We start from the raw sequence: 18,616 nt of genomic DNA, 5'->3' as shown, positions 1-18,616 counted from the left end.
TTGACTTGACTCAGTGTGGTTGATAAAAATAACTTTCTTCATATTTTGAATCACAATCCCATGCACACTTTCCTAAAAAAATTGGGCAAGATTTGTCAGTCTTTCTAGTCTCACTCATTGTCTGTCTCACAAACTGTGCTTAGCTCGAAGAACTCTCCTTTCTTAATGACTGTGTATTAAGAGATGTTGTCATCTTGTTAAAGAGTGTGCCAAGTGGACGTCTCCCTTTGATCACTTGTCCTCTCTTTCTGTGGACTTAAGAGTTGAAGCAGCCTCTATTGTCTGAAAGATAAGTCCGTATCTGGTGAACAGAGGAGTTCCTGTTATCAGGGTAATAGCAATGTCTTTAACTATTTATTATCTTCTTTCCATAAACTCAACTCAAATATAGAAGGAGGCGGGCAGAAACCAAAATCATGTCCTGTTAAGAGTCGCAGTGTTTTCTCTGAAAGAACATAGTCTTTATTAAGGACTGAGAAAGGGTACTTTTCCCTTTTCCTTTAGCATATGAAATATTTACTTGTTAGGCTGCCACTGAAATAACTTTTCCATGGAGTTACAGCAGCCCAGCCCATCAGTGTGCTGGTTAATTAAGTGTGACCTAAACCAACTTGACTTGAGCTTTGCATTAAATGCACAAAACCCATTTGAGCTGACCAGCAGCAGAAGTGGTACTCAGAGAAATTGGAAAGGATTTCTCCCAAATGCTTTCTACTTACTTACAGCACTCAAGTAATGGTTGAAGATTAGCATATGACATGACAGATTACATTAAGTCATGTCTTTCCAGTGCTTTATGACAGCACTATCACATTAGCTTCTTAGCACTGGCACACTGAGGCATGCAAATGTTTTCAGACCCTCTTATTCAAATCTACAAGCTGACATGGCAGCCCTGATATGATTATTAGTCATTTGAGAGACTTTAATTCACGTCATCAGATAACAGGTTCTGCTAAAAGGTTAGAGAAACTGTCTGCTTTTAATGAAGCTCTCAAAAAGACCCTCAAAAACCCTGTTACACACCAAGAGCCTGGTTTGACTTTATTGACAAGACCCCCCCACCCTTAGATGAACTTGAGTAGAATAACTAAACAGGCATTCAGGCACTAGAAATATAGTCTATTTTTCAGAGAAGACCATGTTGAGTGGTCAGTTTTCTCCTCCCTCACTGCGCTCTATCCAGCCCATTCTAATTTGACTGTGGCCTCCAGTACATAGCATGGATGACCCCCAGACATTTTTAAAATCTGATATCCAGTGTGAGTCTAACAGGCATACAGGTAATTATTCTCAGAACATTCATTGCAGCTGGGCACAAGCACTGCCATAGCTCACAGTAATGGGTTAATGGAATCTGGCCAAGCATGGCAGAATTCAGTGGTGATGTGACTGAAGATCACTGGCATTTGTAATCCAGTTTGTTTGCTGCAAATCGGTTTGTAGTCAAATGTTTTGTTTTATAATGCAGTGATCTGCACTTAGATGCCCATAGAAACCCTCTTTTCAAAGGACTTCCACATAGATCAATGGTGTTTGGCTATGATGACCACGCTGAATGAAGATGGCGCTGGGAAGATGAGCCGGTGTGTTGCGGCGAGCAGAACCAGAGAGGGACCTCTGCAGGTGAGAAAATATTTGATGAAGGCACAGAGAAAAATATTTCTGGAAATCTGGAAAAGCGAATGCAGATGCACTTTGTGCTTTCCTTTTCCCTTTTTTTTTTAAGGTTTGAAACAGTGAGTACTGAAAAACTGTTGCTAGAAGCTTCTGAAGAATAGACAGTGAAAGTGTTGCACAGTTTCTAAAGTCTGTTTTTTGTTCTTTATTTTTCTTCTCTTAGTGGTTAGTATCAAACAGTTCACTCAGATTTCTGGAGAAAAGAAATATATTTACAGTTTAAAGTAAACTAATTTATAGCCTTTCTACTATCTAAGAACATATTTAAAATTGTTTACTTGTGGTTGATTGCATTTCTCTCTAAGCATAGTTGTTAACATATACTGCCTTAACTGAATTATGAATTTAATGCAATTCATACCACCTTTTTCTCCAGCTTTCTTTTTCTTGTTTCTCATCAATTCAACAACTGTTTTTGACATCTTCTTGTATATATTATACCTTTTTTTTTCTTGTAGTTTTTCTTCTAACCTAAATTACGATGTTTTCTAAAGTAATCTTGGCTGAAAAGGCAAGTAAGCTACCAAATTTAGAGACTATAAAGGGGCATTGATAAACTATCGTGCAAACAAGTTCTGATTTAACTCTGAGCTGCTCTAAGAAAATGGTCTGAAGAAAGCAAAGAAATCAAGGGAAAGGCATTAGATTACATAAATCAGACCATTCTCTTTTGCTGTTGACCCTGCCAGCCTGTGATCACCCTGTGATCCTGAACTTTCAGACTACTAGACAAAGCATAAATGCATACTGTGTGTCTGACAGAAGAGAATTCTCTGGAGAATTTCCATGGCCATCAGGAAAATGCTGCTGACGCTCCCCTCCCAACTCATTGTTTCCTGCCACTCTGACCCACCAGGCAAGAACTGGTGGACATTTCAGTTGTGCAACCCTATAGTATCTGCCCTAAGTTAGACTCTGTTCAGTCTAGAAGGTCAAGCCAATGCACAGCCTCTCCATTCAGGCTGCAAAGCAAGAAGGTGAGCAACCCTCTTTTTTACAGGCTGATTTGTTTTTTCATGAAAATTCTACTTTCTCCATATTCTGAAAGTATATTATCAGGCCTATTCCTTAGTATCTCTAAATTCACTTTCCATTTTGGTATATGTCTCCCATCTTCTAAGGCTTTCAAACACACCTTATTTTGCTTCTTTCAATTAGAACTGGCCTCCTCTTCACTTTCAATCAGATCATTAAAAAAAATCTTCATTCCTCTTTTCAGTGCTCTTCTCCAAAATGCAATTCCTCTAGATTCCAAGTACCCCAAAGATGGTGGTGCCATATTCATCTTTGTATGCCCACCACCTAGTACAGTTCCTGATATATACTGCATGTGATCAACAGGTGTTCAGTGACAGAAGGAATGAGTAAACAGAGAAATAACTTTGGAAGGTATCATAACTATACAGAGAGCCATATACTCATTCCTGGTCATATTCTCCTTTACCACTCCTAGTAAGATAGTGTTTGTCTTTTGATGGCCCCATTTGCCTCCCTGTGAATCTCACTTCCTGTACGTATGTATGTTTGAGTGTATGTGTATTGCATGTTAACTTCATTTTTAATGTTTCTTTCATATCAGAGATTTTTGACTCATAGACACTTGCCCATGGACTGTAGTAAAATTATGAGCAATGAGCAACTATCTACTGCTAATACTTTACTCTCCTCTGCCTCCTTGACATGGTAGCCACCACTAGAACTTGGAGCTGGTCACCTGTACAAACTCCCCTTCGATTCTGGCTCCCAATCCTCCCAGTATTTTTGAAAGAAATGACTTAACAAATGTCCTGAATGTGTTCTTGGCTCACCTGCTTATTCTGTGGGGCTTGGTTACCAAACTGGTTTTCTGGTCTCCAAAACATATAAAGAATATACAAATAATTTATAAATATCATGTGGATACCAACATTTAACATCCCACAAAATTTGCACTGGCTTACACCAATTTCCCAGCACAGTGTTCTCCCATTTCTATTTCTCTCCAACTCAGAGTTTTAAAAGAAAACAAACTTCTGCATGCAGAGATTAGAGCCCTTCCATAAACACATGTTCCTATCAAAACCAATCAAAATGGAAAAAAGAAAGAACAGAATATTATACATTTTTCTTTAGATCTGATGTCTGATTTTCATTAGGCTTAGCCTTATTTCTTTTTAGATCCTAGGCAGTGACCCAGTATTTATTTTCCTGGCTGGGCCCTGCTCTTGCCAATATTTCCCTGTGGCTCCTGGAGGCCTTGCTGAGGAGTTCAAGGCTCTCACACTCCTGTTACTCTTCTGCTGCCCCCTGGAGACACACATTTGTCACGTGTATCATTCATTTCATCTCAGAGTTACTTCGGAGTCCTTTCTCTCCTCCCATTCACTACTTAATTTCTCCCTTTCTTATTGGATTTATGACTGAACACTTTAATTTATTCTTCATATAATGTCTTTGTAACTCGTTTTTTCTAGTAATTTACACTGGGCCATATGCTTTCCGCTGCTGCCTTCTATTATATTGATCTGTAAAGCTTCTGGGGGCAGTGATTAGCATGAAAGAAGCTCTGCAAATGGAAGTGGTATCAGAGCTTATTTTTCTCTTTCACACAAAATATATTTTAGAATTTTCCCAGTGGTATCAGATGTCCTTTAATTTTGCAGCATATTGTATGCTTTCAGTCATACATATGCATATGTGTGTATATATAAATAAATAAATATATATATACACATATATGTGGATTATATATATATATACTTATGCATGTTCTTCATGCATAAAACCCATGTATATCTATCTGTGTGTACATATATAAAACCCAAATACCTTTTCTGAAACTCAAAACAAAACATTATTTTTTTTAAAGTGGACATTGGCTTGAAATTAATATAGTCCTCAGATTCAGTTCACTAGTTGTATTTCATAGACAGGATCCACAAAGTCAAAACTTCTCCTAAAATTCTTTATAAAAGGAGCTTGAACCACATAGCAGTTAGGCTGTGTGCAGAGAGGATCCTCTGTTAGATCCATCTGATCTGTTTGCATAGGTCATATGAGATAATAAATAGCCCAGTACTTTGTTGACCGTAGACACGGTACAAACACCAACATAGGAAATGTACTCTGGGGTGGCACTCACCTCTCTGAGATAGATCTTTTTTGATCTCCTCATGCATAAAACAAAAATGACATTAATTCCTAGAAATGTTCTGAGGATCGTGGGATAAAATGTGTGTGAAAAAAGTTTATCAATAGAAGAGAAGTTTACAAAACATTGATAAATATTATTTAAAAGGTAAAATGTAAGATTCATATTCTTTGTTCTTTGTTCATATTCTTTGTTCTTCAAGTTTCACAGGGACTAAAGCATGTTCATTTGAATTCCATAAACAAAGCCTTGGCTGGGGTTATTTGTGCTAACAAGTAACATGCCATGTCAACTTAAAGATATCAATCAACCAAAATTATACAGTGCAGCTTTTTCTAAACAAGACCTTAGAACAAAATCGGTGGCTTTCTGTACTTGACACACTGATACAATCAATAAGTAGTCCTGCAATCCTTAAGTGGTCTTTCCTGGGTCAGGGTGTATTGAATGCTAGGAATTTTGCATCTCCAGGTAAATTTAAGAATTAACCCTAGGCCCAGTCCATAAATCTAAGATTAACTTCCTCAAATCAGAGGGATGCCAGCAAAGACTGGAGAATTTTACTGGGGAAGCCAAAGGGAAAATTGGGACAATAGTTTAACTAGGCCTCTGCCACCAGATTCCAATATTACCGTGAGACAGTTTCCTCTGTGAGTTTATCAGAGAAGTGGACTGAACCATAGGTTCACCAAGATTATCAGTGGAAACCTGAATTCAAATGCAATGTACATGAAAGCCCATTTTATAAAGCATATAGATGGAATTGTTGAAATTCAAATAGGGGTGGGTGTCTGAAGCCCTGCTCATCCTATACCTTGCCAGCACCCCCAACCCCAACTGAGAGTCCACAAGGTACCTCAGAAAAAACACTGCAAGAAATGACTTGGCTTCTTCCGATGAGGCCTTTTTCCCTCTGTCTTATGTCATCCAAGAACTGGCTCAAAGTCTTTTCTGCCTTCTCTCCTCCAATCTCAAACTTTGCTCCTTTATTCTTATTTTGAGAAATGTAAGTGATAGAAAAAAATAGAAAAACAATCGAATGCTTATATTCATACCACCTACATTAGTACCTTTGTCTTATTTGTTTATAATATTTTTAAGAAATAAAACTTTACATATATATATTTAAGAGTATATATTACACATAAATATATAATGCTACTTGCATAAACTAAGTAATAAATTATTTAATTAAATATTAACTAATATTTATTTATTTATTTCTCTCTCCCCAGAGGCAACCATTTTCATGAATTTGCTGTGCATCCTTCCCATCTATATTTTAATACAAAACCAAAACCAAAACTATATATGCTTCCATACATAATACATGGTATTTTTTGCTATGATTTTATAATAGATGTAACATTCTGTTTCTTGGTGTTTCATCCTGCTCATAATTATATAAATGAGATATAGCCAGGTTAGTTATTTTTTTAACCTGCTCTATAGTTTTTTTCTTTGTAAGAGTATTCTGTATTTTATTTATGTGTTTCCCTCTCTCTGAGTTTTTAGGTAATTTTTTCCCCTCTATTCAAATAATCCTAAAACATACAGTTTCATAGGTTTTTATAGCTATCTTTCCACTCTCTAAGAGTTTCTCCATATTGTATACTTAAAAGTGGTATTGTTGGACCCTACAGTGTTTACTTCACACAGCTTACTAGAGGATGCCAAATTCTCTCCAAATGTTGATAGCAATTCATCTCTCTGAGTTCTCATTGCCTGTATTTCATATTCTTGAACGTTTAAATTGTTTTGCACTTTGATTACAAAAAAATACTATAAATGAGTTCCTAATACTCGGGGATTATAGTTTTTATTGGGATTTTATAACTTGTACTTCCTTGATTATCATGACTTAAACATTTAAAAACATCTTATGGACACTAAGATTTTCTTTTCTATAAATTGTAATTCTTTATTTTGGCTTATTTTTTAAATTTTGCTATTGTATTTTCCTTAATGTTTTTAAAATTTCTTTATATGTATTCTGGAAGTTAATTATTAGTTGATTATCTATTATATGTTACAAATATCTTCTCCAGTCTTTCATCATTATTTTATCTTTGTATTACTAGTGTCTCCACTTTACAGGCAAACAAACAGACTACAGGAAACTTGAAATATGAATTATAAAAACTCATGTGGAAGACTATAGGTATGTGAATAATCAAGAAAATTTAAGATAGATGAGCTAGGAGGTGGTGTGGCTGTTCTTGAAGCTACAGGAATGAGGTTCCCAAATTTTTGCTGGCTATCAGAGCCAGGGCTAACCTTAACTTCTACAGAACACCCACATTCCCACATTCCTTGCCACATGGCCCCATCCATGCTCAAACACAGTAATGGAGACTGTACCTTGCATCAAATCTTCTTCCCTTTAAGTCTCTGACTTCAGGAAGATCCCAGTCCTTTTAAAAGCTCACCTGATTAGGTTAGGTCCATACTGAATAATCTCTCTATTTAAGGTCAATAGATTCGAAACCTTAACTAGATCTGCAAAAACCTTCAGCAGCACTTAGCTTGGTGTCTGATTAAATGACAAGGAGAAGGTATGTGTACACCATGGGGCAAGAATCTTGGGGGCCATCTTTGAATTCCACCTAATATGGAAAGTCATTTTTTGCTCCCTTGCAATATGATTCCCTTCAAATCCGTGGTTCTCTGACAGGGATAATTTTGCCCCCAGGGGATATTTAGCAATGTCTGAAAACATACTAAATTTTCAGAAGTAGGGGAGATGGTGCTACTGGGATGTAGTTGGGTAGATACCACAATTCAGTGGCCAGCCTCCCACATTGTGAGGTGGAGAAATGCTGCCTTATGTCTACATTGTTTTGCTATAGACTCTTGGTTAGTATTTGCCTGATCCATCTTCTTCCATAACCTTACCTTCTACTGCCTCTATCATTTGTTTTTAAATTAGTGTCTTGAAAAAAGCATATATATGGATTTTATTTTATCTAATCTAAGAGTCTGTTTTTTACTCCATGAGTTTGTTACTTGCATGAGTTTTTACTCTTTTTATATTTGTTCTTCTCACACACTCTTGGATTTTTGCCCCTGTATTCTTGCTTTCTGTTGGATAATAAGGGTTGCTTATTTCTTTTTCCCCTCCTCCTCCTTTGAAAGTTAAATATTCCAAGTTCTTTCTTTCCCTGAAAAGCTGTCCTCAAAGCAATATTTTTCTAAACAAGTTAGAATAAGTCAGTATCTTTTTCTCCTGAAGAAGATAAAATTCCTAGAATATTTTAAATTTTCCTTTAAACAGCAACTTTCTTAATGTAAAGTTACTATATAATCTTTCTTGTTTTCTAATGAATGGAATTAACTATAATAGAAATATTTGGAACTATTATTTTATCATAAAAATTATCATTCCTTATTATGTGTAAGTAGTAGTAGTAATAGTATGTTTATTATGTTTGTAGTCATTTCTGCTTTAGATTTACCACTTGGCTTTATTGATATCCTGACTCATCTATTTTCTTTTTTTTTTTTTTTTTTTTGCATTCCACACTTTCTTCCTAGTATAATTTTACCCAAAGGAAGTAATTCTGAAGTAGTTCTTTCAATGATGTCCTGTGGGTAGCACACTTTAGGATTTCTGGGTTGTCTGTTAATATCCCTATTTTAAACTCATCTTAAGTGATAGTTTATTTTGTTGTTTAATTCAAGGCTATGACAGTTTTTGCTCAAATGTTCAAATATATTAATAGGATTATTTTTAGGCATACATGGTTGCTGCTGATGAGTCTGTTGCTAAATTTATTGTCATTCCTTTTGGGATAATCTCTCTTTCCTCTAGTGGCTTTTATGATTCTTTTTTTCTTTATCCATGATATTCTATAAATTCCCTATAGTGTTTCTAAGTGAAGGCTTATTTTTAATTCTACCAAGCACTCAATGTGTCTTTTCAATTTAAATTCCTCTTTTTGTCACATCTGAAAATCTCTCAACTGATTCTCCTCAATTATTTTCTATCCATCATTTTTTCTGTGCTTTACTTTGAAAACTCCTACCAGAAGTAGACACACCTCTCCCTGTTCCTCCTGCTCAATATAGCTAAGCAACCCTAGATATCACAGCTGAGCACAGTTCTGATGAGCACAGAAGACTGACAGATGAAGAGAGAAGGGAGACTGTTTAGGGAGCTCAGGACCTGAGAAACATCATCCATGGGCTATATTTTTACCATACAGACACACACACACACACACACACACACACACACACACAAAAGATTGGTTTCTGGAAGAGCAACTGGAACCCCAGAAACACCAAGGACTTACACAAAAAATCCCCAAGAAAAGCCAGCTCTTTCTATCTATAAGAGTAGGAAAGGAGCAGCCTAGCAAAACAGAAAACTTTTAGACAATAATACCCTGCTCTAGCCAAACACCCAGGAAAAATCTATGGCCTAATGCTCACTCCTCCCAGCAAAAGCCTAGTAAGGAGTCTAGACTTACACCTTTGCCTGAGGTGTTTCCCTGCCCCCCCACCCACCAGGGTGATATAACGCTAAGTGGGAAGCCAGAACTTTTCACCCAGGGATAGTAAAAAGGAAACGCCCATCTCTGTGATGTAAGTGGAGACCATGTTGGGAGATTTGACTGGTCTCACCACCTGATAGCAATAAAGCACCCCTCCCTCCTCTCTGTGGTGGTGTCAGAGGAGACTAATGGTGAGTGAGGATTTTCACCACCTCTCAGAGGTAGTGAAGTTTACCCCCCACTGTAGTGTCAGTGAAAGCCATGTGAGGAGTCTGAATGCCTATCCTTTCCTAGCAGTGACAAGGATCCCTCATCTTGGAGGCCCAGGAGAGTACCTGACTTCCACCTTCACATGGCAGTAATAACAAAATGTTTCCTTCCCCATTTGTGCAGCATCAAAAACAGGCCTGCTAAAACAGAAGACTGAAATAAAATTCAGAGTCTCAAAACATAAAACCCAGAATTTCCAGGGTACAATTGAAATTCACTCATCATTCCAGAATGAAAGAAAGCTCAGTTTGAATGAGAAAAAATAATCAACAGATGCCAACACTGGGATGATACAGATATAATTATCTGACAAGGACTTTAGAACAGTCGTTAAAAGAATGCTTTGAATGAGCAATTACAAAGAAGCTTGATACAAATGAAAAAATTGAAAGGCTCAGCAGAGAAGAGAAGATATAAAGAAAAAGAAAAAGATATAAAGAAAAAATTGAAATTCACAATAACCAAAATGAAAAAAATCAATGGATGATATCAGCAGCAGAATGGAAAGGGTAGAGGAAAGAACCAGTGAACTTGAAGATAAAACCGTAGAAATCACCCAATCTGAATAGAGAGAAATAGACTAAAAAAAAAAAAAAAAGTGCCTCAGGGATGTCAGGGACTACAGGAAAAGATCTAACATTTGCTTAATCCAAGTCCATGGGACAGGGTAAGAGAGGAGTGAAAAAGTATTTGAAAAATAACAACTGAAAATTTCACAGATTTAGAAAAAAGAACCCAAAAAACAAAAATCTATAGATTCAGGAATCTAAGAAAACTCAGAACAATCTCAAAGAAATCCATGGCAACACACATGCTAATTAAACTTCTGAAATCTAAAGGCAAAGAAAAATTCCTGAAAGCAGTGAGAAATAACATTATACCTGTAAGTGAAAAAAAATTTGAATAACAGTGAATTTGGATGAGCCAAATCATTAAAGCCAAAATCAAGAGTGCTAAATCATGTTGCAAGTATGAACCCTTGATATGATGTGATGAAATGGCACTTTACCTCTGCGGATTTCTTCCTAAACTTCATGACCCTTATTTAATCATGAGAGAAGGATAGACAAATCCCAATTAGGGGAAATTCTACAATATAATCTGACCAGTGCTCCTCAAAACTGGTCACAAAAAAACATGCTGTGGGGGCAATCAGCTCTCCCAATCTTTCTCGTAGCTTGAGTGTTATTGGGTCCCACAGATTTGAGTTGAGGGTTGTCACCAACCCTTTTAGTCAGATGGACCAGAAGACACTCCCCATAATTGGGGGCTGTGATTAAGCTCCTTGACTGGGCATGGGAAAACTGGGCAATAGGACTGCTAAAACTCTTCATTTGAATATCCAAATCAGACAGATATGAACCCTGCCAAGCTCCCCACCAAGTGCCCCTGACTTGTTTCTATGGCCAGGATCCTAGTTGACCCTAAACTACTTAATGATGTAATTGGCCTACTGCTAGGCTAATGCTTCCATACCCACAGACAATGAGCTATTATTGATGGAGTCACTATATAAAGAGGTCTGCCCAGTGCTCTGGGTGGAGGCAGAAATAGAGATGGATTATGGACCTACAGGCTTCTGAATGCAGATATGATTCTAGTGCTTGATCTATCATCATGAAAATAAAGCCAGGTATAAACCCTTTTACCCCAAGAGAGTTTTGTTGTCTTTTTTTGGTCTCACCAAATTCAGAGTGAATCTGCCCAGGGCTGAAACCTTGAGGTGAGACATTTGACAAGATCCATGTAATGGTGTTGAAATCCCTTTCCTCCTTCTCTGTCATAGAGTCCCAGTGGTTGAGCTCTGCAGATTACCCTGGAATCCCGGTAGAGCAATGTGGGTAAAATTGTAATATTTCCAGAATATCTCGCCTGGCTTTAGTACATCTGCATATCAATAGGTGTTCAGAGGTGGAAAGAAGTGTGGCTTTAGTGAATTTGCATATCCTCAGGGGTGGAGAGAAGTTCATCTCCATATCAATAGGTAATTACCTGGGCAATGGAGCTTATCTATACGTGAGAGGTGAAGGGTGGTGCCAGTTTTGCTTCCGCTGGAGCAGGAAAGAGAGAAGGGCCTGGACTGTAGTTTGTAAGCAGTAAATGGATTTTAAACTTTATTTCTTCCTTTGATTGATTTCAGTTTTTAGAGGTATTTTGCCCTTGGATTTCCTCTTCCTGGATTTACAAGCAAGATCAGAAGAGGTGCTATGTATGACAAAGTGATCCACAATACTGGGGGAGATAGGTTGCCCCCTGAGTTCTATTTTCCTGCTGGAAGAACTGTCAGTTCAGGGGAGACCTCTTCATTTGGTGCAGCACTGGCCTGGTGGAAGGGCAATGCAGTCAACATACAACTGCTTCTCTTACCCTTCCAATGCAATCTGTCTTGGTTTGTATGGTACAGAGGGTGCTTCCATCTCTCCTCTGTGGGTTCTAGAATTCTCTCAGTGGTGTCATTGTGGATAAAACTAACACTTCCAGAATATCTCACCTGCATATCACTAGGTGTTCAGAGGTGGAAAGAAGTATGGCTTTAGTGCATTTGGGTCATCCCTCAGAGGTGGAGAGAAGTTCATCTCCACATCAATGGGTAAGCAACAGGAGGGCTTATCTGTTATCTGTACCCGAGAGGTGAGGGGGAGGGCCAGTTTTGCTTCTGCTGGAACAGGAAAGAGAGACACCCAGGACTGCAGTTTGTGAGAAATAAACGGATTTTAAACTTTATTTCTCCCTTTGACTGATTTTGGTTTTTAGAGATATTTTGCCCTGGGATTTCCTCTCTGGACTTACAGTTATGTTTTCAAATAGCAGTTAGTTGCCCTTCTAGTGAAGGGGAGCAAAGTCAGGAATGGCCTATGTTACCATCTTGGTGACCTTGATTTTCTGAAATGACTACATTGTTATCTCCACTTCTTTTTTATCCTTTCTCATGTCTATCTAATTGCTTATTTTTAACTCATAACCTCACTGTTGTAATTTATCTCTCTTTTTTCTAATATCCTGGGAATACATTTTTCCCTTTTTTGTACATTATCTCTCATTGATAGCATAATTCCTCATATTCTGATTACTATTTTCCATGTGTGGCCTAGTTGTGGTAACCCTGGTCCACTAACAGGTAGTTTTATAGTTGATATGTAATTAGGCCCTACAGTTTTCAGAGTAATGAATTTATGTTTTTTATTCCCATACCATATAGTTCAAACTCAACCCTAATCCTTGAAAACTGATTTCTACCCATCACAGATTATCATTTATATCTGTGGGCCAAGATGGGAAGCTGCCTTTAGGCTTCAATCTAGCTAGAGGATAGATATATTCAATTCCCTCTTTTGGAAGTTAGCTTGTTTTTGGCTCCCAACTTTAGACTATGATACCAATTTTACTTTCCTTTATATAAAAGGTACATTTTCAACTATTATTAGTATATGTTTTTAAAACCCCACTCTCAAGTATTTCCTTTGTAAGTTATTTAAACTACTTGGACTTCTTCTCTATACCTGAAGCTTTCCCTTTCTTACATTCAAGGTCTCAGCTATATGTTTTTGAAAAGAAAAATTCCCTATTTAAATTGGCATTTCTAAGCACTTGGAAGTGTTAGAATAGGCAGCTAGTTAGACATAAGCAGGAGAAAAGGGCCAGCCCATCACCAAGGAAGACTGCTCTCTGACCTACTCCTAAGCCCTCCTCAGTTCCCAGTTCCACAGCCAAGAATGCCTCGCTTATCAGGAGGCCCAGAGAGTCAAGGACACCTAGACTGTCAGAGGCCCAAGACTACAGGGGTTTCCCTGATTACAGGGCGTGTACCTGGTCCAAAGACCTTGTCTGAAAGTAACCCCATCTCATTAGAATAATGCCTAAATCTAATTAGCATTGTGGTTTTGGCCTCCCTGTGGGCTTCGCTAAGTACTTATGGGTAAGGTGTCTGTGCACTGAGAAAAAAGTTATACAACCTAGAGCTGTCAATCAACCTGTCAATCAAATGACATAAGATGTGGGGCAGGACTTCCTGCCATCTTAAGAAAAAATAAAAACTTAATAACCAGGCTTCTTCTGGTTTCCAGACTCTCCACCCTTCTTGAAAGTATACTTATGCTTTGCTTAATAAACTCCTGTTCTTTAAGATTATCATAAGTCTGTCTTTTGATTGGACTCTTTCCTTTGAGAAGACAAGAATCAGGGAAACACAACATGGTCTGGTAACAGAACAGAAGTGAAGGGTTTTTAATGTGATCTTAATATCACCAGTTTGTCCCAGAATGCTTCCATACGTAACCTTCTACCATGCATTCCTGGCTGTATCTGAGGACTCTTTTGTCTTTTAAGGCAAGAATTGCAGATCATCAAACTTTGTGCCCTTCTTGACATCTATAATATCTCTTGGCCCATAGTAAATTCTTACAGAATAAATACATTAATTAAAGGATTAAATAACTGGACAAACATTTTCTTGCCACACCTAAATACTTCTGTTTAGACATACAGCCCATATAAGATTTATTTCCTCTAGATATCTGAGAGTCTGTTAATCAATTTGTACATGACCACAGAGAGATAGAGATTAATAAAAACATCACAATGAAACATTCACAAAACTATGAATGCTATCCACTCATAAGTGTCTATACCATGGCTCAGACTGGATCCATATTTTCAACCCAGTAGCAATCTAGAAGAAATTGTCTTTATTCACTAATGGCAGAGGGACATTGGGTTTCACAGGTAGTCAAGAAGGAAATTCCAGACTCAGATGAAGAGGCATCTGAAAAACTTAAGGAGATATGGAAAACAATACAATAAAGAGCTAATTCTGTTTATTTTTAGTGGTTGTGAAATAGAACTTGAACAAATATCTATGTCACATTCCCTGTAATCTTTCTTTTTCCCTCTCAAATATTCATTTCATAAATTGTACTAAAAGTAAACCCAAGGGTTTGGTTTCAAAAGCATGCTGAGAGCCTCACCCCTTTCCCTCATTTTATCACATAAAATAATCTTAATTTGGCTCAAGATTATTCTGGTCCATACAAGGTTGCCCTCACCTGACTTAGGTAACCTTTGTATCCTCATCTGCCATTATAAATGCTATTCTGTTCTCTCTAATTTCTTGAAATTGTCTGGGTAAGTCAGGCATCCGTTATGTCTCTGCCCTAAAGCATTTCACTCTGGAAAAAGAGATGTTCTCTCCTCCCCCACTTTGTCTACAAACACCTACCCAAAATTTCAAAGCTTAACCTGTCTCTTGTTGCTTTCTTCCTGGGAAATTAAATATTCCTTAGAAATCTTCCCCTTAGACCCTTATTAGAGCCTCTAATTTAACTATTTTAATATGGAATTATATTATGGGTCTTTCTTGGACAGTAGGAGAAACATTTTAAAAGACATATATTTTTAAGTTAATACTTAGTACCAGGTATATACCCAATAATATTTGATAAAAAAAACAAACAATTTTCAGAAACTTTATACATAAGGACATTTCTCCAGGGATTCTGACTCTCTAATGAGTAGGTGGTTGACCTAGATTGATAACTCAACATCATAAGTAGGTCCCTTGTTTCTTTCACTAGGATTCTTGGTTGCCTGATTCCTGTACCTGCTCATTTCTGCTTTAGCTGACCGATGAGTATTTGGCTTACCACCAGAGCAACCATATCATCTATCACAGAATGAAAGGAAGCACTCTCAGTAATTCTGCTAAGACAACAGGAATAAACAGGCATTGTCCTGAGCAAACTGGGATATATGACCACTTTACCTATTGACTGCTTAACCTAGTGTATTTTGCCATATATTTACAGCCCAGCATATTTTTCTAACTGGAAGTCATATTCTTTTATAATAATAACCTCTACTTACAGCACACCCCTTATAGACTAGACTCAATACTAAACTACTTCTTTTTGACAAATGAGGAAATTAAGGTTGTAGACCAAGTGATTAGGCCAAGAGCACCCAGCTATGAATTGGTAGATATGCGGTTTGAACATGGGTCTGCCAGGCTCCAGGACACCTTTCCTTTTTGCCATGTAGTCCTTGTTTTACACCACAGCAAAGGGTCAAATAAATTCCACTGAAGTAGGCAACTTTTATGACATAAAATCTCCCTTAACATAAGTGATGTATTTGCTAGGACTTAGAAACATTTCAGAGGATTGAAAATTTTCTATTATAAGACTTAACTTGAACATTTTAGATATTCATTTCTCTCTGAAAATATTCTAGGGCCTCCACATCTGCCTATCTTTTCTCTCTGTCATCCTTACCCTTTTTGCCCTTCCTTAGCCACTCTTTTCCCCTACTACTGAAGTTCTTTGCATGACTGAGATTCCATGCATCTCTTATTAAGAAAACAAGCTTAGGTGTTGATTCAGGTCTTCAGTATGCTAATATATGGAACTCACAGCAATTTGACACTCCACACCTGATGAACTAGAGGTGGGGTAAATGGTAGTTGTTATATTTCCCTAGGTTGTTATAAGGTTTAACACTTACAGAAAAGAGTGCAGCTCCAGGGATAAGACCCATTTTTCTAGGGGTTAGAGAACCCCTGGGCTTGATTTAGATTAATCCCCCCTGTTAGCAGCACTTATTACTCTTACAAGCAGGGTGCCCTCAGTGCTAGAGTTTCCTGCCAAAAGGGAAAAAGCTCAGGGACCTGACTCGGTGGTCACAAATTCCAGGTGTGATGTGGGAGAATGTCTTAGATAAGAGACAATAAAAGTGGTAGGAACTGTGAAAAATCTATTGTACAAGAGGTTAAAGGGGACAGATTAACTCGGTAAACTGTCAGCTCATTTTCTTACTCTGCTATCATGAGTTTTAACTAAAAATTAAAAAAAATCTGTTTGATCTCCTGTATTGGAGGTGTATTTCAAGGACTGTATCTGTCCCTGAAATCTACAAAGCGTGCTTCAGCTATAAATCTCTTTCCTTGAATGTACACATGCAATTATCTTAGAGAGATCTGGCTTCCATAAAATGACAATTGTCATTCCTGGTCTTGCTTTCCTTGGTATAAAGATAAAGTTTATGTTAAAAAAATAACTTTCAATGGCTAGGTAACAGAGAAACTTATGTCATTATCATATTAAATGTCATATTCTTAAGTATCTTCTAGCAGTAAGGAAAAAACAATTGTTTCACTTAAACTTTATTTCTTCCAGTGGGGCAGCACTGAAAAGTCATCAGTGAAATTACTTTACAAATTAAATGTTGCAAGATTCTGTGGATTGCAAACATTTTGGATGTTCATGCATCCTGACTGTAATGTTGTTTCTAATTACAAGTATAATAGTGGTATAAGACAATGAGCTGTTTCCTCCAAGCTGCCATGCTATTGTCCAAAAATTGTATAATTCTGCCATTGCCAGACTCAGTTTTCCAAACCACCGCAAGCTCTTACTATTTAATGTCTGTGTTGAGACCTGGTCGTGCTTTTCAAATATAAGAGCTTCAACTAAAAGCAAGCTTTAAAAAAATAAAAATAAATAAAATAAAATAAAATAAAATGTAAGTCCACACGGTAGGATTTAATAGTCATGGCAGACTTCTGCATTTTGCATTCGCATAAGTCAGGCCATGATTCTGCAGGTCAGGGAGTGTGTCTGACATATTCTGTAACACATTTTAGATAGTAAACATTTGTTAAAGGAATTAATGATACTTGTTATAACAACCATGACAGGTAACATGCATTGAGTACTTATATTCTCATTGTTGCACATACATCATCTTGTTTTTTCTCATTAAAATTCCACAAGAGATTTTATAAATGAGAAACCTGGAGCACAGAGAAGTTTAGTAACTAGCCCAAGATTTCAGATGAAGTAGGTGATTGAGCAAACACAGGAACACCTCTGGCCTGAGTCCAAAGCCCATGTTACTGTATTACAGTGAATGAATATTTTGATGTTCCTATGTTAACTAACTTTCAGCTTGATAGTTTTTGTTCCAATGTTAATGGTAATAAGAATAATAAGCCGTGGTTGTTACTTTTTTTTAAGTTGTTATTCTGTGTCAAACTCAGTAGGATGTACTTGCCATACTATCTCATTTCAGTCTTTCACCAGATGAGAGGTTGCTGTTATTATTCTAATAATACTGATAAAGTGATGAACGGTCAGAGAAGTCAGAAACTAGCCCCTAGTAATACAATGTAACTGCCAAACAGAAGGTCTGATAAATACATAGGCATACCTCATTTTATTGTGCTTCACAGATACTGTGTTTTTTGCAAACTGAAAGTTTATGGCAACTCTGCATTGAGCAAGTCTATTGGCTCCATTCATCTGAGAGCATTTGCTCACTTCATGTCTCTGTGTCACATTTTGGTAATTCTTACAATATTCAAACTGTTTTATTATTATTAAAATTTTTTATGGTGACCTGTGATCTTTGACCTTGATGTTACTATTGTTTTTGTTTTGGGGTGTCATGAACAGTGCTCAGGTAGGACAGCAAACATAATGGATAAATGTTGGGTGTTCTGACTGCTCACACCAGCTGTTCCCGAGTCTCTCTCAGGCCTCCCCATTCCCTGAGACACAGCAATGTTGAAATCAGGCCAATTAACACCCTGACAGTGGCTTTAAGTGTCCGAGTGAAAGGAGGAGTGGTCAGTCTGTCCTCTTCGATTAGGAGTGAGGAGGGACCATGTTCTGAGTGCAAGGTCAGAGTTCTTGAAGGACATCACAAGCGCTGCTCCAGGGAACACATGGATGATAAGAAAGTTAAACAACCTTTTGCTGATATGGAGAAAGGTTTAGTCATCTGAATAGAAGATCAAACCAGTCACAACATTCCCTTAAGCCAAAGCCTAATGCAGAGCAAGGCCCCAACTTCTAGGAAGGCTGAGAGAGGAGAGGAAGCTGTGGAAGAAATGTTGGAAGCTAGTAGAAGTTTGTTCATAAAGTTTAAAGAAAGAAGCCATCTCTGTAACATCAAAGGGCAGGTGAAGCACCAGGTACTGATACAGGAGATGCGGTAAGTTATCCAGAAGGTCTTGCTGAGATAATTAAAGAAGTGGCTACACTAAACA

At 37.4% G+C, this 18,616-nt stretch overlaps 1 long non-coding RNA gene across 3 annotated transcripts in view; it reads left to right on the top strand.

Annotated features, from left to right (window-relative positions):
• The first annotated feature begins 1,513 nt into the window (after nucleotides 1-1,513).
• LOC118971362 (uncharacterized) overlaps nucleotides 1,514-18,616 on the top strand; it is a 39,896-nt gene continuing 22,793 nt past the window's right edge. For 2 of the 3 annotated variants that reach the window (XR_005059771.2, XR_005059769.2), the window contains exon 1: nucleotides 1,514-1,626. This is a non-coding gene — a long non-coding RNA (uncharacterized lncRNA). The remainder of the gene's footprint in view (nucleotides 1,627-18,616) is intronic. The other variant, XR_005059770.2, reaches the window with a different exon arrangement.

This window comes from Manis javanica, chromosome 4, assembly GCF_040802235.1.
Source record: "Manis javanica isolate MJ-LG chromosome 4, MJ_LKY, whole genome shotgun sequence".
NCBI lineage: Eukaryota > Metazoa > Chordata > Mammalia > Pholidota > Manidae > Manis > Manis javanica.
The sequence above is the reverse complement of the archived record's forward strand: the minus strand, read 5'-3'. Positions and strand labels throughout refer to the sequence as shown.